Source organism: Culex quinquefasciatus, chromosome 2 (assembly GCF_015732765.1).
Source record: "Culex quinquefasciatus strain JHB chromosome 2, VPISU_Cqui_1.0_pri_paternal, whole genome shotgun sequence".
In the NCBI taxonomy this organism is placed as follows: domain Eukaryota; kingdom Metazoa; phylum Arthropoda; class Insecta; order Diptera; family Culicidae; genus Culex; species Culex quinquefasciatus.
This window is the reverse complement of record NC_051862.1, coordinates 80226067-80239839: the sequence shown is the minus strand read 5'-3', so window position 1 is coordinate 80239839 and position 13773 is coordinate 80226067. Positions and strand designations below refer to the sequence as shown.

Here is a 13773-nt window from a genome sequence, read left to right as displayed (position 1 = left end):
ATCGAAATGGTTTTATTTTGTGGTATTATTTTATCCTTGGAACATACAAGATTTTGGTATGAACAGTCCTAACAATGCCTGTAACTTCTTTAAAGACTGAACATCTTTTAGCAAGATACTGATTTTAAATATCCTTCATATTTATTTTTCTCCAAGCATTTTCTAACAATCACTTTACCTGGGGGAAACCCCACTGCCGTAAAATAGAACTTGCACCGCGTCGTCCGATTCGCATTCTCACCTTTTCAAAGTGCGCCAAAGTGCTGAAGGTTGGACAAGAATCGTGCGGTTCTACTTGACAGGTCAACTATTAGGTGTATAACGCTCCACTCGGCATTCGATTGGGAAACAGAACAAAAGAGCTTTTAACATTCTTGATTGAACGGGGAACGGCAATTGGAGAGCTGAGGATAGCCAAAAAGTGAGGGAGAAAAATATGGCTATTAAGATGTCAAAAATCTCACCGGTTTTTTTTTGTGGGTGCAGAGCTAAACGTGGGTATCGGGACTGTGAATGAAAGAATAAATGATTGGTGGTCAATTTCAGGGTCACCGACGACTGTGCGATTGAGACGTTTGACGGTGGATTTTGAATTCGAGGTTGCGTTACAGGTTTGGTCGTGAGTTGGTTTAGCTTGAGATTTGATGCATTGATCGTTTCGTTATGATTTAAAATTGTTTATGATTTAATCTTTTTCTAAATACAGGATTTAAGAACAACAAATCTGTTTTTAACAGACTATAATAACATTCAATCAATTTAGAAGTTTTTAACATACAACAGTAATTTTCATCCCTATCCAATTTAACTACAATTTTATTGAATAAATCACAGAAAAAGTAAGAGTCATACTCAATTGCCGTCATGCCCATTACAGGCATAGTTCCATAATCTATGCTTCGTTCCAACGTCTATTGGCATTCATTTAAATATCCATTAATTCTTTCATCATCAGCATCATCATTGTCGTCATCTGCGACGGTAGTGACTCCACAGCAGGATGGTCCCATTCCCATCCTCAATGCCGCCGTTTTGGAGACCCCCATCTGGAGCTCAATCGACAGGTTCAGGGTAGGCTCTAACCATAGCCATCGAACTTAACCACAGGTAATCAAAATACTTTCCCATCTGCAGTAGAGGAGTCGCGAATGCCATCCACGGCGATTGCGTTGTCTGCTGCGTTCTACGCTGGAAGAATTGGCCGAGTCCTCTACCGGATAGCTTTGGGTTACAGTAGTGGGATTTGCTGACGATTCAGCCTTTCGTAAGGGATTATGGGCTCATCCCTAATGGAAAAATTGAAATTGAAGAAAATAAAAAATTGCAAAATAAATATTTCGTAAAACTTGATTGGTTTGAAACCAGATTATCACCAACATTCCCCAGCATCCCCTCGCCACCCGTCTGTTCCCCAGCCCAGTTCAGCTGACTGGGCAGAAGGAGAGTGCAGAATCCCGAGAGTCTAGCAGCAACCTAGCAGCAGCTCAACGATGGCACAAAAGAGGCTGTTTGTCTGTTTTAGAATAAATTAATTGCAATTCACCTGTCGCGCAGGCTGCGCATTTTCTTTCGATTTTTTTTTCTCTTCCATCCCGACTTCGTTTGCATTTCCACCAACTGAAGAAGTCAGAAAGACAGCCAGGCTCAGAAACGCTCCCCAAAACGGTGGAGTTGGTTGGTGCTTTGGGTGTGGGTTTGGAGCTTGCCGACAAATAAGAGCATCCTCCAGAGAGTGCCTATAGAGTAGACAAGAGGAGGAAAAAAAAAGAGTCATCGACGTAACCAATGAATACGTGACACCGTAATTGCGGTGTAGAATTGCGAGTACCTGCTCGCAGTAGCAAGGGAGAAGTGTGGGCAGATTTTGGGGTTTTGTGTAAATTAGAGTTTTAATTTTGGATATTTTTCAGAACTACCATTTCCAATTATTTTTCCTAAATTTTGGTTACAATAAACAAAAAACAAAAAACAAAAAACAAAAAACAAAAAACAAAAAACAAAAAACAAAAAACAAAAAACAAAAAACAAATAACAAAAAACAAAAAACAAAAAACAAAAAACAAAAAACAAAAAACAAAAAACAAAAAACAAAAAACAAAAAACAAAAAACAAAAAAAAAAAAAAAAAAAAAAAAACAAAAAACAAAAACAAAAAAAAAAAAAAAAAAACAAAAAACAAAAAACAAAAAACAAAAAACAAAAAACAAAAAACAAAAAAAAAAAAAAAAAAAAAAAAAAAACAAAAAACAAAAAACAAAAAACAAAAAACAAAAAACAAAAAACAAAAAACAAAAAAAAAAAAAAAAAAAAAAAAAAAAAAAAAAAAAAAAAAAAAAAAAAAAAAAAAAAAAAAAAAAACAAAAAACAAAAACAAAAAAAAAAAAAACAAAAACAAAAACAAAAAACAAAAAACAAAAAACAAAAAACAAAAAACAAAAAACAAAAAACAAAAAACAAAAAACAAAAAACAAAAAACAAAAAACAAAAAACAAAAAAAAAAAAAAAAAAAACAAAAACAAAAAACAAAAACAAAAACAAAAAACAAAAAACAAAAACAAAAAACAAAAACAAAAAACAAAAACAAAAACAAAAACAAAAAACAAAAAACAAAAAACAAAAACAAAAAACAAAAAACAAAAAACAAAAAACAAAAACAAAAACAAAAAAAAAAACAAAAACAAAAAACAAAAAACAAAAAACAAAAAACAAAAAACAAAAAACAAAAAACAAAAAACAAAAAACAAAAAACAAAAAACAAAAAACAAAAAAAAAAAAACAAAAAACAAAAAACAAAAAACAAAAAACAAAAAACAAAAAACAAAAAACAAAAAACAAAAAAACAAAAAACAAAAAACAAAAAACAAAAAACAAAAAACAAAAAACAAAAAAAAAAAAAAAACAAAAACAAAAAACAAAAACAAAACAAAAAACAAAAAACAAAAAACAAAAAACAAAAAACAAAAAACAAAAAACAAAAAACAAAAAACAAAAAACAAAAAACAAAAAACAAAAAACAAAAAACAAAAAAACAATCATAATATTATCTACAGTTTTGATTAAAAATGGCAACACTCCGACCTTTTCCTGCAGCTTCGTCTGGGTTTTGACGATCCAGCCCAGCCCAGCCAAGCCAAGAGGCCTCGTCTCGTTCCACGTGGCATCCGCACGTAACTCCACTGCTGACTACTCTGGTGACATTCTCCTGTTTTTTTTCCTGCTGCTGCTGCTGCTGCCAATGATGGTTCTGTACCCCACTCTGCAAGTGGCTGTTGTTTTCATTTTCATGACTCCGCGAACGGCACAAATATCCTTTGTCGACAGCCCAGGGAGCGTTTTAATAGAATTCAATGTTTTACGTAAATGGATTTACATTTATTATCCGGCGCGCGCAGTTTTCAATTGAATAACGTTCCAGCATTGATCAAATTGCAAACAGTTTTGTCTTCGCTTCTCTCTAGCTAGCTTTTCATGGCTCTATGTGTGGAAAAACGGCAGCCGAGAGGAAATTGGCTTCCTTATTATCCTCGTTCTCCTTCATACCACGGAGGGAAAATGCACGTGACGATTTGGAATGAAAATTAAGCACTGTCGGCCAAAGTGGCCATAAATTCAGGTGACAATAAGCCGCTGCTAAATTCAGTTGGCTGATTTGCACTTCGTAACGAGCGCGCGCGGGAAAATGACATAACCGCCAGTTACTTGGAAATTCGGATTATTGACAGGTAAATGAGCAGTTCTCTGAGAAACAGACAAAATATTTTTGTCATTGCTTTCTTAATGCTAAAAAAAGCACATTAGACAACACTTGAACTGAAAAAAGACTAATCAGAGTCCAAAATTGAATCGATAAATATCCCATCATCAAAACATTTCCTTAGGGCACCGACAACTCCATGTTGATAAATATTGATAATTACATTGCCAAAAATTGTATGGTTTGATGAATGTCTCACCATCGGAATCCGTGAGGGCACCAGCCACTCCTGGTCAATTTCTACCTTATTGGTCCCAACTCATTGTCCATAATCGATACCCTTTCTAGTTGAAGGATTCGTGAAGTGTGTTCGAGATTAGCCTATAAAGTGTCGCCCAGCATGTTCGAGCCGATTCCATCTCGACTTGGGATGTGAGATTTAAGTAACTAAAAAGTCACAGACCTGACAATCATCATTGATATCAATCTACTGTTATCAATGATGCTAAGAAAGGATTTTTTTTAAATCAAGGTACGGAAAAGGATCAGTGGCCATGACGATACAGAACATCCCTTATTATTAAAGGGTTGATTTAGTGTTTTCGACATTCGCGTCACATTTTAGGTCAATTATTTAAATGCAATGTTAGTATCTTTTATCGTGAACCAGATGTACACAAGGAGTTACTTGTCGAAAAAGACAGTTTTTGTTTCATGGGTTAAAACGTAAGAATCATTAGACAGATATGTTTTAATTAGAAAACCCCTCACTGTAAGGCCCTTCAAGAGTAATGAATCAAAGTTTTGAATCTGAATTCCATAACTTTTCGACTCCACGTCTTGTGGGTGCATGTGCTAATCATTCAGATGAAGCTGTCTCTCAATATGAGGGAAACGGATGGATAAATGTATTATGCTTCCAAAAAAACCGAAAAGTAACAAAAAATTACTCTTCGGCTTCATCATATCGGAAAAAGTTGGCAGCATAAGCAGTTTTTAGGGAACTAGGATCCTAATATCAATTTATTTAGATTTTATTTTAGTAAGAGATTGTACATGATGTACATGATCATGAGCAAAATAGTTTTCGTTTGCCTAGGTATTAGAAGATGATGTCCGTTTTTGGGATATATAGTTTTGTTCGTTATTATACCACAAAAAAAATACACATTTTGAAAAAAAAAAAACAATCTTCAAAGCTTTTTAGTAAAGACCTTTTAAATAACGTGCAGATGAACAATCCAAACAACAAAACATGAAAAATGCAAGTAAACAATGGACAAAAACATTTCCACAGAGATCCAACCCCAAAATGCTTCCCTCGTCAATAGTGTGAACACGGTCACAGGTGGAATGCTGTTCGCGAGCAATCAACGAACCATTCATAAGCTGTTCCGGTTTTGGCGGATTTTGGGCTGTCACGTCGCCGTTGTAGCGGAAAAGTAACAGCCTGAGCTAGTGAGCATGAACACGGTGTTTTCGTGGACATGGCGCGACATCCCCCCGTCGTCGTCACACCGGATGAAGGTATTACTACGAGTTGTTCTACACACAGCTCTGCCAGATCAGCTGGCGTTGCTGGGCCGTTTGACAAGCTATATTGAGGAAATCGATTTTAGAGTCGTTTTAATCCAGCATATTTAGTCGATTTTTTTCCTTAAAAAAACAAACTTGATACTTTGTTTTCCAGCGAGTGCATCCCCAGAAGACACATTTACGAGCAAGTTTCGATAACTTTTTACGGCCATCCAGCGTTCGGTACGTGTTTTGGTGTGTGTGCGTGCACTCCCATGGGTCCAGTTAAGTGCATTCATAAAACAGGCGAATTTATGCGTAAACATGGTGTGCTTCTCAGCCCAGGATCCGTGCAGAACAGAACAGTATATTTGGCCAACATAATTTCGGGCGTACACCATTTTGTGACCGTATTGATCGTGCACTTTGGCGTGTTTGGCTGGCACTCGGTTACGTAACGCCTCGTGACTTGTAACGGTGACCCAGTTTCGGGAACGTCCAGTCCGGTCAGCTGAACAGAGGAAAACAATGAAAAATGATTTTTTAATGATTTGGTGCATGTCGTTGACAGAATCTGTAGGTGGGTGTCTCTACTAAAACAAATTTTGTTATCGTAATGATATCAAACTTTCAATTACGCCTGGTGAGTATGCATTATGATAAAGGAATTCAAAAGAAACATGCACAGCAGAGACACCAACCAAACCGAATAGGTTGATTTTGAACTAGCTATTTTAATTTATTTTTTTGCAGGTCAACTTAAAGTTTAAAATCGTGAAAGTTGTAAAAAGCTCTCCAACAAAGTGCACACCTCAAGCTACAGCAGAAAAAAAAACTATCTTAGAAACACACTCTAGTTTGAAACTGATCTAAAGTGGTCGAAAGCAACAAAGTTCAGTCGAGACACGCACCACCCTAGTAACTCCTAAAATCAGGGTTGCCAGGTTGTTAGATTTTTCAAGTGACAGCCAGAATAAAGATTTGTCCTTCTGAGTGCCAATTATTGCCAGATTTTGCCAGATTTTTCACTTTATAGCCATTTTGAACATTTCTTTGAATTAATTCATATCCTAACTCCCCTTTACCATGCAAAATTGTAAGATTTTCATCCGCCAGATTTTTCAAATTGGCCACCCGGGCAGACGGTAATAACAAAATTAATAATATTTCAATAACAAATACTGTTAAAATAACAAAAAGTATTATTATTTCATCCTGAAGTTCAACTTCAAGAAGAAAAAATAATAACAGTTTCTAATAAAATAACAAAATTTGATATTGAAGTGATATTATAATGAAAATGTTTAATAACACGCTAATAAGAGGAAATGTTATACATTTCAAAAACTTTCCTAATAACAAAATTTGTTATTCGTTCGGTATATTGACTTAGAAATAAAATTACCATAAATCGCACAAATGGAAAAGTTTCTAAGTGTCCATATCACAATCTGTTATTATTTTTTTCTTTTGTTAAATATGTTTAGATCTTTTGGATAATTTTGTCTAATTTCGTCGGGGTCATTATTTTGGCCATGAAATGGGACCTTAAGCTCAAATTATTCTAAAAAGTTGAAAATTTTAAAGTTTTTTTTTTATTATTTGATATACCCCCTAAAGGACTTTGCTAAAATTGGCTAGAACTACGGGATAATTTTGATCATTTTCGTCGGGGTCATTATTTTGGATATGAAATGGGGTCCTTAAGCTAAAATTATTCTATAAAGTTCAAATTTTGGAAGTTGTATTTTTAATTATTTGATATAAACCCTAAGGGTCTTTGCTAAAATTGGCTAGAACTATGGGAAATTTTTGTCCAATTTCGTCGGGGTCATTATTTTGGCCATAAAATGGTGTCCTTAAGCTAAAATTATTCTTAAAAGTTGAAATTTTGAAAGTTGATTTTTTTTAATTATTTGATGTACCCTCTAAGGGACTTTGCTAAAATTGGCTAGAACTATGGGATAATTTTGACCAATTTCGTCGGGGTCATTATTTTGGCCATGAAATGGGGTCCTTAAGCTTAAATTATACTAAAAAGTTGAAATTTTGAAAGTTGATTTTTTTTAATTATTTGATATACCCTCTAAGGGATTTTACTAAAATTGGCTAGAACTATGAAATAATTTTGACCAATTTTATCGGGGTCATTTATTTCACCATAAAATGGGGTTTCAAGCTAAAATTAATCCGATAAAATTAACTTTTGAGAATTCATTTTGTTATTTTCCCTAACGGAATTGATTTATTTATTAAGAATTTTTCAGCAACTTTTACTTGGAGTCGGAATCTGTGAAGTCGGGTATTTTTAGAGAGCTGAAGTCGTCGTTGACGTCATATCCTGCATCCAGAGTCGGAGTTGTCTTCAAAGTATGGATTCAAAGTCGCTTGGAGGTACCCGACTCTGCAGCCCTGACTAGTACAGAGGAGTTATGGCAACTGTAGGTTTATTTGCAAATTACAAATGAACCAAAACAATAACTTTTTTTGTTATGGAGACATACCAGTTCAATAACATTTTTTGTTATTATGCTGCTCCACCTCTCCGCACAAAATAACAAATCTTGTTATTCCTTCATGATTCCTTCTGTGTTATTGGTTTGTTATTGCAATAACAACATAATAACAGTTTGAGTTATTCTTTGAACAAATCTTTGTTATTGATTTTTGTTATTTTAACAACTAATCCGATCATCCCAATAACATATTTCGATCTTCTCACAATATCAAAAACTGACCTTCCCAAGTTATTTCCGTCTGCTCGGGCATCTTCCATCTTTTGCATCTTAATTCTCATTTTCCCACCATCCTGACGGATCTCCGGAAACCCCCGGTCGAATTTCCCCTGAACGTCAAAGCGTGAAATCAGCCACAGGAAATTGCCACCACCCTGGACCAATCAATTTCCACCCAACCGCCAGCAGGGAGAGTGTGCGAAATGGAGCGGATCGCGTGTGACAAATCAAGGGTTCGCGCACTTTTCCGCTTCCTGTCACGCTGTCTGGGACCGGGGGAAAATTTTCGACCAGTTTTAATGAAGGACGCAAGGAAGTGCACGAAAACGTGACCTTTTCCGGACTGAAAAGCTGCGTCGCTGGGCAGGGACGATTGATTTTTTTTTTTTGGTTTCGGGACAATGAGATTGAAAATATGAGTTGATTTATGTTCGCGTTACGAGCTGATGGGATTTTCTGCCACCGTGAGTCACGGCGGGGACATTCTGGGAAAAACGGATTTGATGATGGTGAGCCAAATCAATTTTCCTCGGCAACGGGAAATGGACGGGTGTCGCAATTAAATCGTATTTTATGACAAATTTGGCCAATTTAATCTGGAACTAAATGAAAGCCGACATGGGAAAGGCTCTTGTGCTCGAGAAAGTCCACTTTGGCCGTGACAATGAATATTTTCTATCGAGAGCATATTATAAATATCGGGGTTCCGCAAACGGCGAGAAAGTCCCATGAAAGTTGGTTGATATTTCAGAATTTATGCTTCGATTGTTGATCTTCCGGAGGCGATGCGGCAGGTCCACAACGGGTCCGTCCCCGTTTCGAGATGTTTGTTTTGATATCCACCGGAGCATGGAATATGGGAGAGAGAGCGCAGCGTTTCATATGCATGATTATTTGGTATTGTTGCCCGGTGATAGCGTTGTTTGCCGACGGAATTATCGAAACTGGCAGGGTTGGCCAATGTTTAGCATAACAACATCAAATCTTTATAATAGAATCTCTTAAATTTTCGGTCGGCAATCTTTTGCACATTTTTCTTTGAATTCCAAGCAAAAAAAACTTTTCGTGATGTAAATATCTCTTTAAAACATAATTATATTTTTTATACGAAATTATCTTTTTGATGGTACACTAGGGTTGAATCGAAAACTGTTATTTTCAGCAACACATTTTTTGTGTCCCTTTTAGGGTCGCAAACAACCTCCCAAAATTTGGGAGCGATTGGTTAAGCCCGCAAAGTGAATGAAATTTGTATGGAAATTACTATAGGGAAACTTCCTTTTTCACATTTTTAAATTTACAAAATTCATGTTTTATTATATCATGAAACTAACACCATAGAAGTATAGCCCTGAATGTCCTGAACAACTCTCCCAAAGACAGTATGGTGCTAAATTGCTTCTAACAAAAGTTACAGAGCGTTCAAGATAGACATTTTGAAATACTCGGTGAAAATCATACTTTTTGCCAACACTGCCAAGTCAAGCGGAATCTTTCGAAAACTATTATATATTTGAGGATTTGGGGTGCAACTTTACTAAATAATGTCTTCTGAACACTTTTTCACGTCGATTTGAAGTAAGGTTCATCAAAATATAAGAACAGTTATGTCTATTTTGTATTTCATGGTTCCTTAGGCAATGTTGGCAGAATATTTGAGTTTCATTGATTATTTCAATACACTACTTTTGAAAACTCTATATCTTTTGACAAAGAACTTTGTCCTAAGGTTTCTATACGTGGTGTCAATCCAAAATTTTCGCGAAGCGAAAACGTTACGTGACGAATTCCCCTCTCGGCAAATTTCCCCTCTTTTTGGTGCACGCTGGTTGGATGAACAAACGTTTCCCAATCAGTCAATCGAGAGACGTGAGATTGATGTATCTAAAATCACCCCCACTCCACCTCATAATTTTCGGATCGTCGACGAGCCAACAAAACTCGGCTCGGTCGGTCCCGAAAATTCATTCTATTGCTGGACGTCGACGAGAACACATCAGAAGCAGACGGCCTGGAGGCCCGGTAGCAGATCGCCTGGAGGCAAGGACCAGCCAAGCCGTGGCAGCCGAAATGAGCGGGAGTCTACAATAGGAATTGGCTACCACCTTGAGTGGCCAGTGCTCTTAGAGGTGTGCCGGAAATATTTGGCGAAAAGTGCGAGTTTGGGCAATCTGGGACATGAAATTCTGGCAGAAGTGGCCGAAATTTGACATTCGGCAGTAATGGCCACACTCCGGAGTGGCCGGGGCTCTCGGTGATGTTCCGATGGGGGGTCATTTCCCGTGCCATGAAAGTTTGGACAATATGGTTAACAAACTTTGGGGTTTTTGATAATCGACATGGAATTTAAAATTTCAGCAGAAATGGCCACAGTCCGGAGTGGCCAAAGCCCTCGGGGGTGTTCCGAAGGGGGACCTTGGTGGAACCATAAGAGTTTCGACAATATGGGTTTGATACTTTAGGGTTTTTGATACTGAAAATTAAAAGTAGCAATTGGGCGAAAATAGCCAGTGCCCTCAAGGAGTGGTTAAATTATTTAAAACGCTCAAGCTTGTAACTTTCGGATTGTCGTCTAGGCCACAGCAGCAGCAGCAAAAGAGAGCGCAGAAGGTGCAGTTTTTCGTAGCAACCCAGCGGACAAAAACGACTAACACTGCCCACAGGACAAGAAGAAAAGAAACAATGCCAAGCTCACGGTGCACCCGCCTGTCGCCGAAACAAATCTGCCCGCAATTACCCGCAATTAACGCATCTTCCCTGCAGGCCATCGGAGAGGAGTTAATGGGGAGAAGCAACGCCTTCCCCAATCCATGTGGAACAGCAAGTCGCCGCAGGGGCACTTCGGAACGTTCCTCTATAAGGTGCTGGAGCAGGTCCCACCCGGACACTGGCATTTCACCCAAAGCTATAAAGCGGTCCGAATGGCACACTACACCTCGCGGAAGGCCATGTCCTCCCGGAAGATCCAGACCGCCGGCTGCTGCTCGAAGGGAAGAAGACCGTGTCCTCCCGGAAGATCCAGACCGCCGGCTGCTGCTCGAAGGGAAGAAGACCGTGTCCTCCCGGAAGATCCAGACCGCCGGCTGCTGCTCGAAGGGAAGAAGACCGTGACTAAGAATACCACCTCGAATTGATCACCGGTTGCTGCGATTCTTAAAAACCATTTTTCTGACTCACCAAATCTGGATGGGAGTCGACCTATAAAGTCGAAATAAATGGCTTAGTAATTTCCGACACCCGTCGACTTTTCTTCGCGAACGTTCATAACCAAAACAGAGAAGGTGCACCGAGAAATGTCAAGGGCAGCGTTGACGAGTGCGAGGGAGCTTTCTTTTATTGCGTAACGCAAAAACGGTAACTTTTGGAACCAATATTTTAAAAAAATAAATTTTATTGAAACTATTCAACAAATCTAGTGTTGTTTTTGAAAAGGTCATATAAGCTATTTTGTATCATATGATTATAGGACCCTTTCAAAAATAAACTCTGGAAATCACAAATAATTTAATTTAATTATTTTAACACAGCCTTCGAATTCCCCTTCCCCCAACTGCGTCATGTAATAAAAGAAAGCTCCCCAAGTGTTTTGAAAACAAAGTCTTGTCAGTTTCATGGTCCGAAGCAAGGGAGTGGTTTTACGTGCTCTGATTAAAACGGAAAAGTTCCAGGTGAACGCGGTGGAGACCAAGACCAGACGTTGCGACAAACGTTGGCCCGTTAGCTGGCAGAAGTCTTGCTTCGGGGAGTCACTGGAACGAATTACACGCCGAAATTCGAACCTAAACACCATCCAACCAACATCCGGTGGGACGTGGCTGTGGGAGCCGAGAAGTATGCCGCCCAGCAGCAGTTCATCCCGAGAAATCAGCACGAAGAAACGTTCCTGCTGCTGTTGATAGCGGAAGCACTTGCGGTTAGAATGCGATTCTTTAGCAGAGTTCCGGAGGCAAGAATGCACTCGCTGGGTAACGCGACGGTCATGTACGATCTGGCGACGCAGGTAGCGGTTCGCTAGGATCAGGTGGGACTGCTGCAGGATACACTGGAGAAGACGATGAAGTTGGCGTTTGGTCCATGGGTCGCTACCGGCATGCGGTTTCTTCCCTCAAGGAACAGGCCAAGCTAGAACTGCAGAACAGTTTGAGCCGCAAGGTCTGAAGCGATCGCGAGCCACGTCGGAATCGGTCTCCAGCAGGTCGCCGTAGCTTCCAATCTAGTCTCCGAGAAAAATTGCTACACCAAGCTAGCTTTTTAAGCTCTGGAACGCGCCGTAGAGTAAGACCCAAATGTCCGAGTCCGAGAACTACATAGCATGCCAACACGTGTTCAACTACAACATCTCAGAAAGATCCACTTCACCAGCGCGCTGTCCCTTTGCGCGGATCTTCCGTCCAGTCTGCGCCTGATCTTCCTTACCGCGAACCGATGCCCAAGCAAGCCCTAACCGTCGCTCAGGACGCAACGTGAAAAGCCATCTCCACGTGAAAGCCCATCTAGAACTCATTCTTAAGACGTTGAAACGGCGCTGGAAACGGTCTAGCAGGTGCTTTCAATCTGACGCGTAGTCTACGAGGTGCAGCTGGCCAACGCCATCTGTGGAATGGAGCACGACCACGAAAAGTACGCTGACAAGCGCAGCGTGCTGCAGATTTCTGACGAGGATTTCAGTGAGTATTGATTGAGTAGCTTTGCAGATTTCATAAATATGATCGTCGTTCCTTTTCCAGCCTCGATCCACGCGGCTTCGCTGGCCGCGACACGTTCAGTTTGCAACCTGGGTCGCAGGAGATCTGGATGATCCAGTTCAAAATCTGGCTGCGGTTGGCTGTCGTGCACATCGCGATCGAACCACAAAATAAAGCCATCAACTGCATTCAGGAGGCGAGCCTGATCAATCTAGTGTCGCAGCAGGTCAAGTACAAGGTAACGTCCACAATTGGGTCAAGTTTCAGTACATCTGTTATAATCACAACTGATTGCCTTGCAGCGCGACCAGATTCACACCTGCCAGCAGCAGTGGACCGAGGCGAAGCAGTGCATCCTGAACGTCGTCTCGGCGATTCCGTCTCACACGAATGCGCCCAGTGCCCTGGGCGGATCGATCTCAACTATCCGAAGATTTGGTTCCTGCTCGGTCAGGTCATTGTGGCTTCGGCGGCCACGACGCTGCATTCAACAGGACTCTAATGACCACCAGCCCGCGTCTAACTATAATATTTCCGAAGTCCGGATCCACATCACCAGCACGGAACATCCGATCAGTTTGCCCCACTCCTGACCGCAAACCGACGACCCAAGGAAAACAGCTGTCGTTCAGTACGCCACCGAAGAGTTCCTCGACAACCTGAACCTTTTCCACGTGAAAAGCAATAGGTGCTGTAGCTGGCCAACGCCGGCAGTGGCATAGAGCGACCAGGAAAAGCACTCCGTTACATTATTTATTTGTGTAAAATAAAATGTGAAACTGCTTATGTTACACGTGACCAGTATGACAAAGAACTTTGCAAACAAAATTTACTACCCCAAATTTTACGAAAACACTGCATTTAAGAAGCAAAATTTGCGTGCTTGTGTGTGTGTGTGTGTGTGTGGGGTGGGGGTGGAGGGTGGAGTGAGGGTGGGAGAGTATTGTGAATTGATTTCTGCGATGCACACTTTTTCCGTGGCAAAAAAATCGCTTGCAGAAATGGGGGAATGATAAATTGCAGGGTGTAATAAATCGATTGCAGCGAAATCAATGCAATTGAAAATAACTCTTTCGTAATCAATTAGAGCCCTAAAAAGGGCTATTTAATGTTTGCTGTTTAATTTTTTTTGAGTCGTTGAACGC

The 13773-nt window shown here is 39.6% G+C and overlaps 1 pseudogene; it reads left to right on the top strand.

Moving 5' to 3' along the window:
• Positions 1 to 11554: 11554 nt before the first annotated feature.
• On the top strand, positions 11555 to 13432 carry LOC119766075 (annotated as a pseudogene).
• The last annotated feature ends 341 nt before the right edge of the window (positions 13433 to 13773 follow it).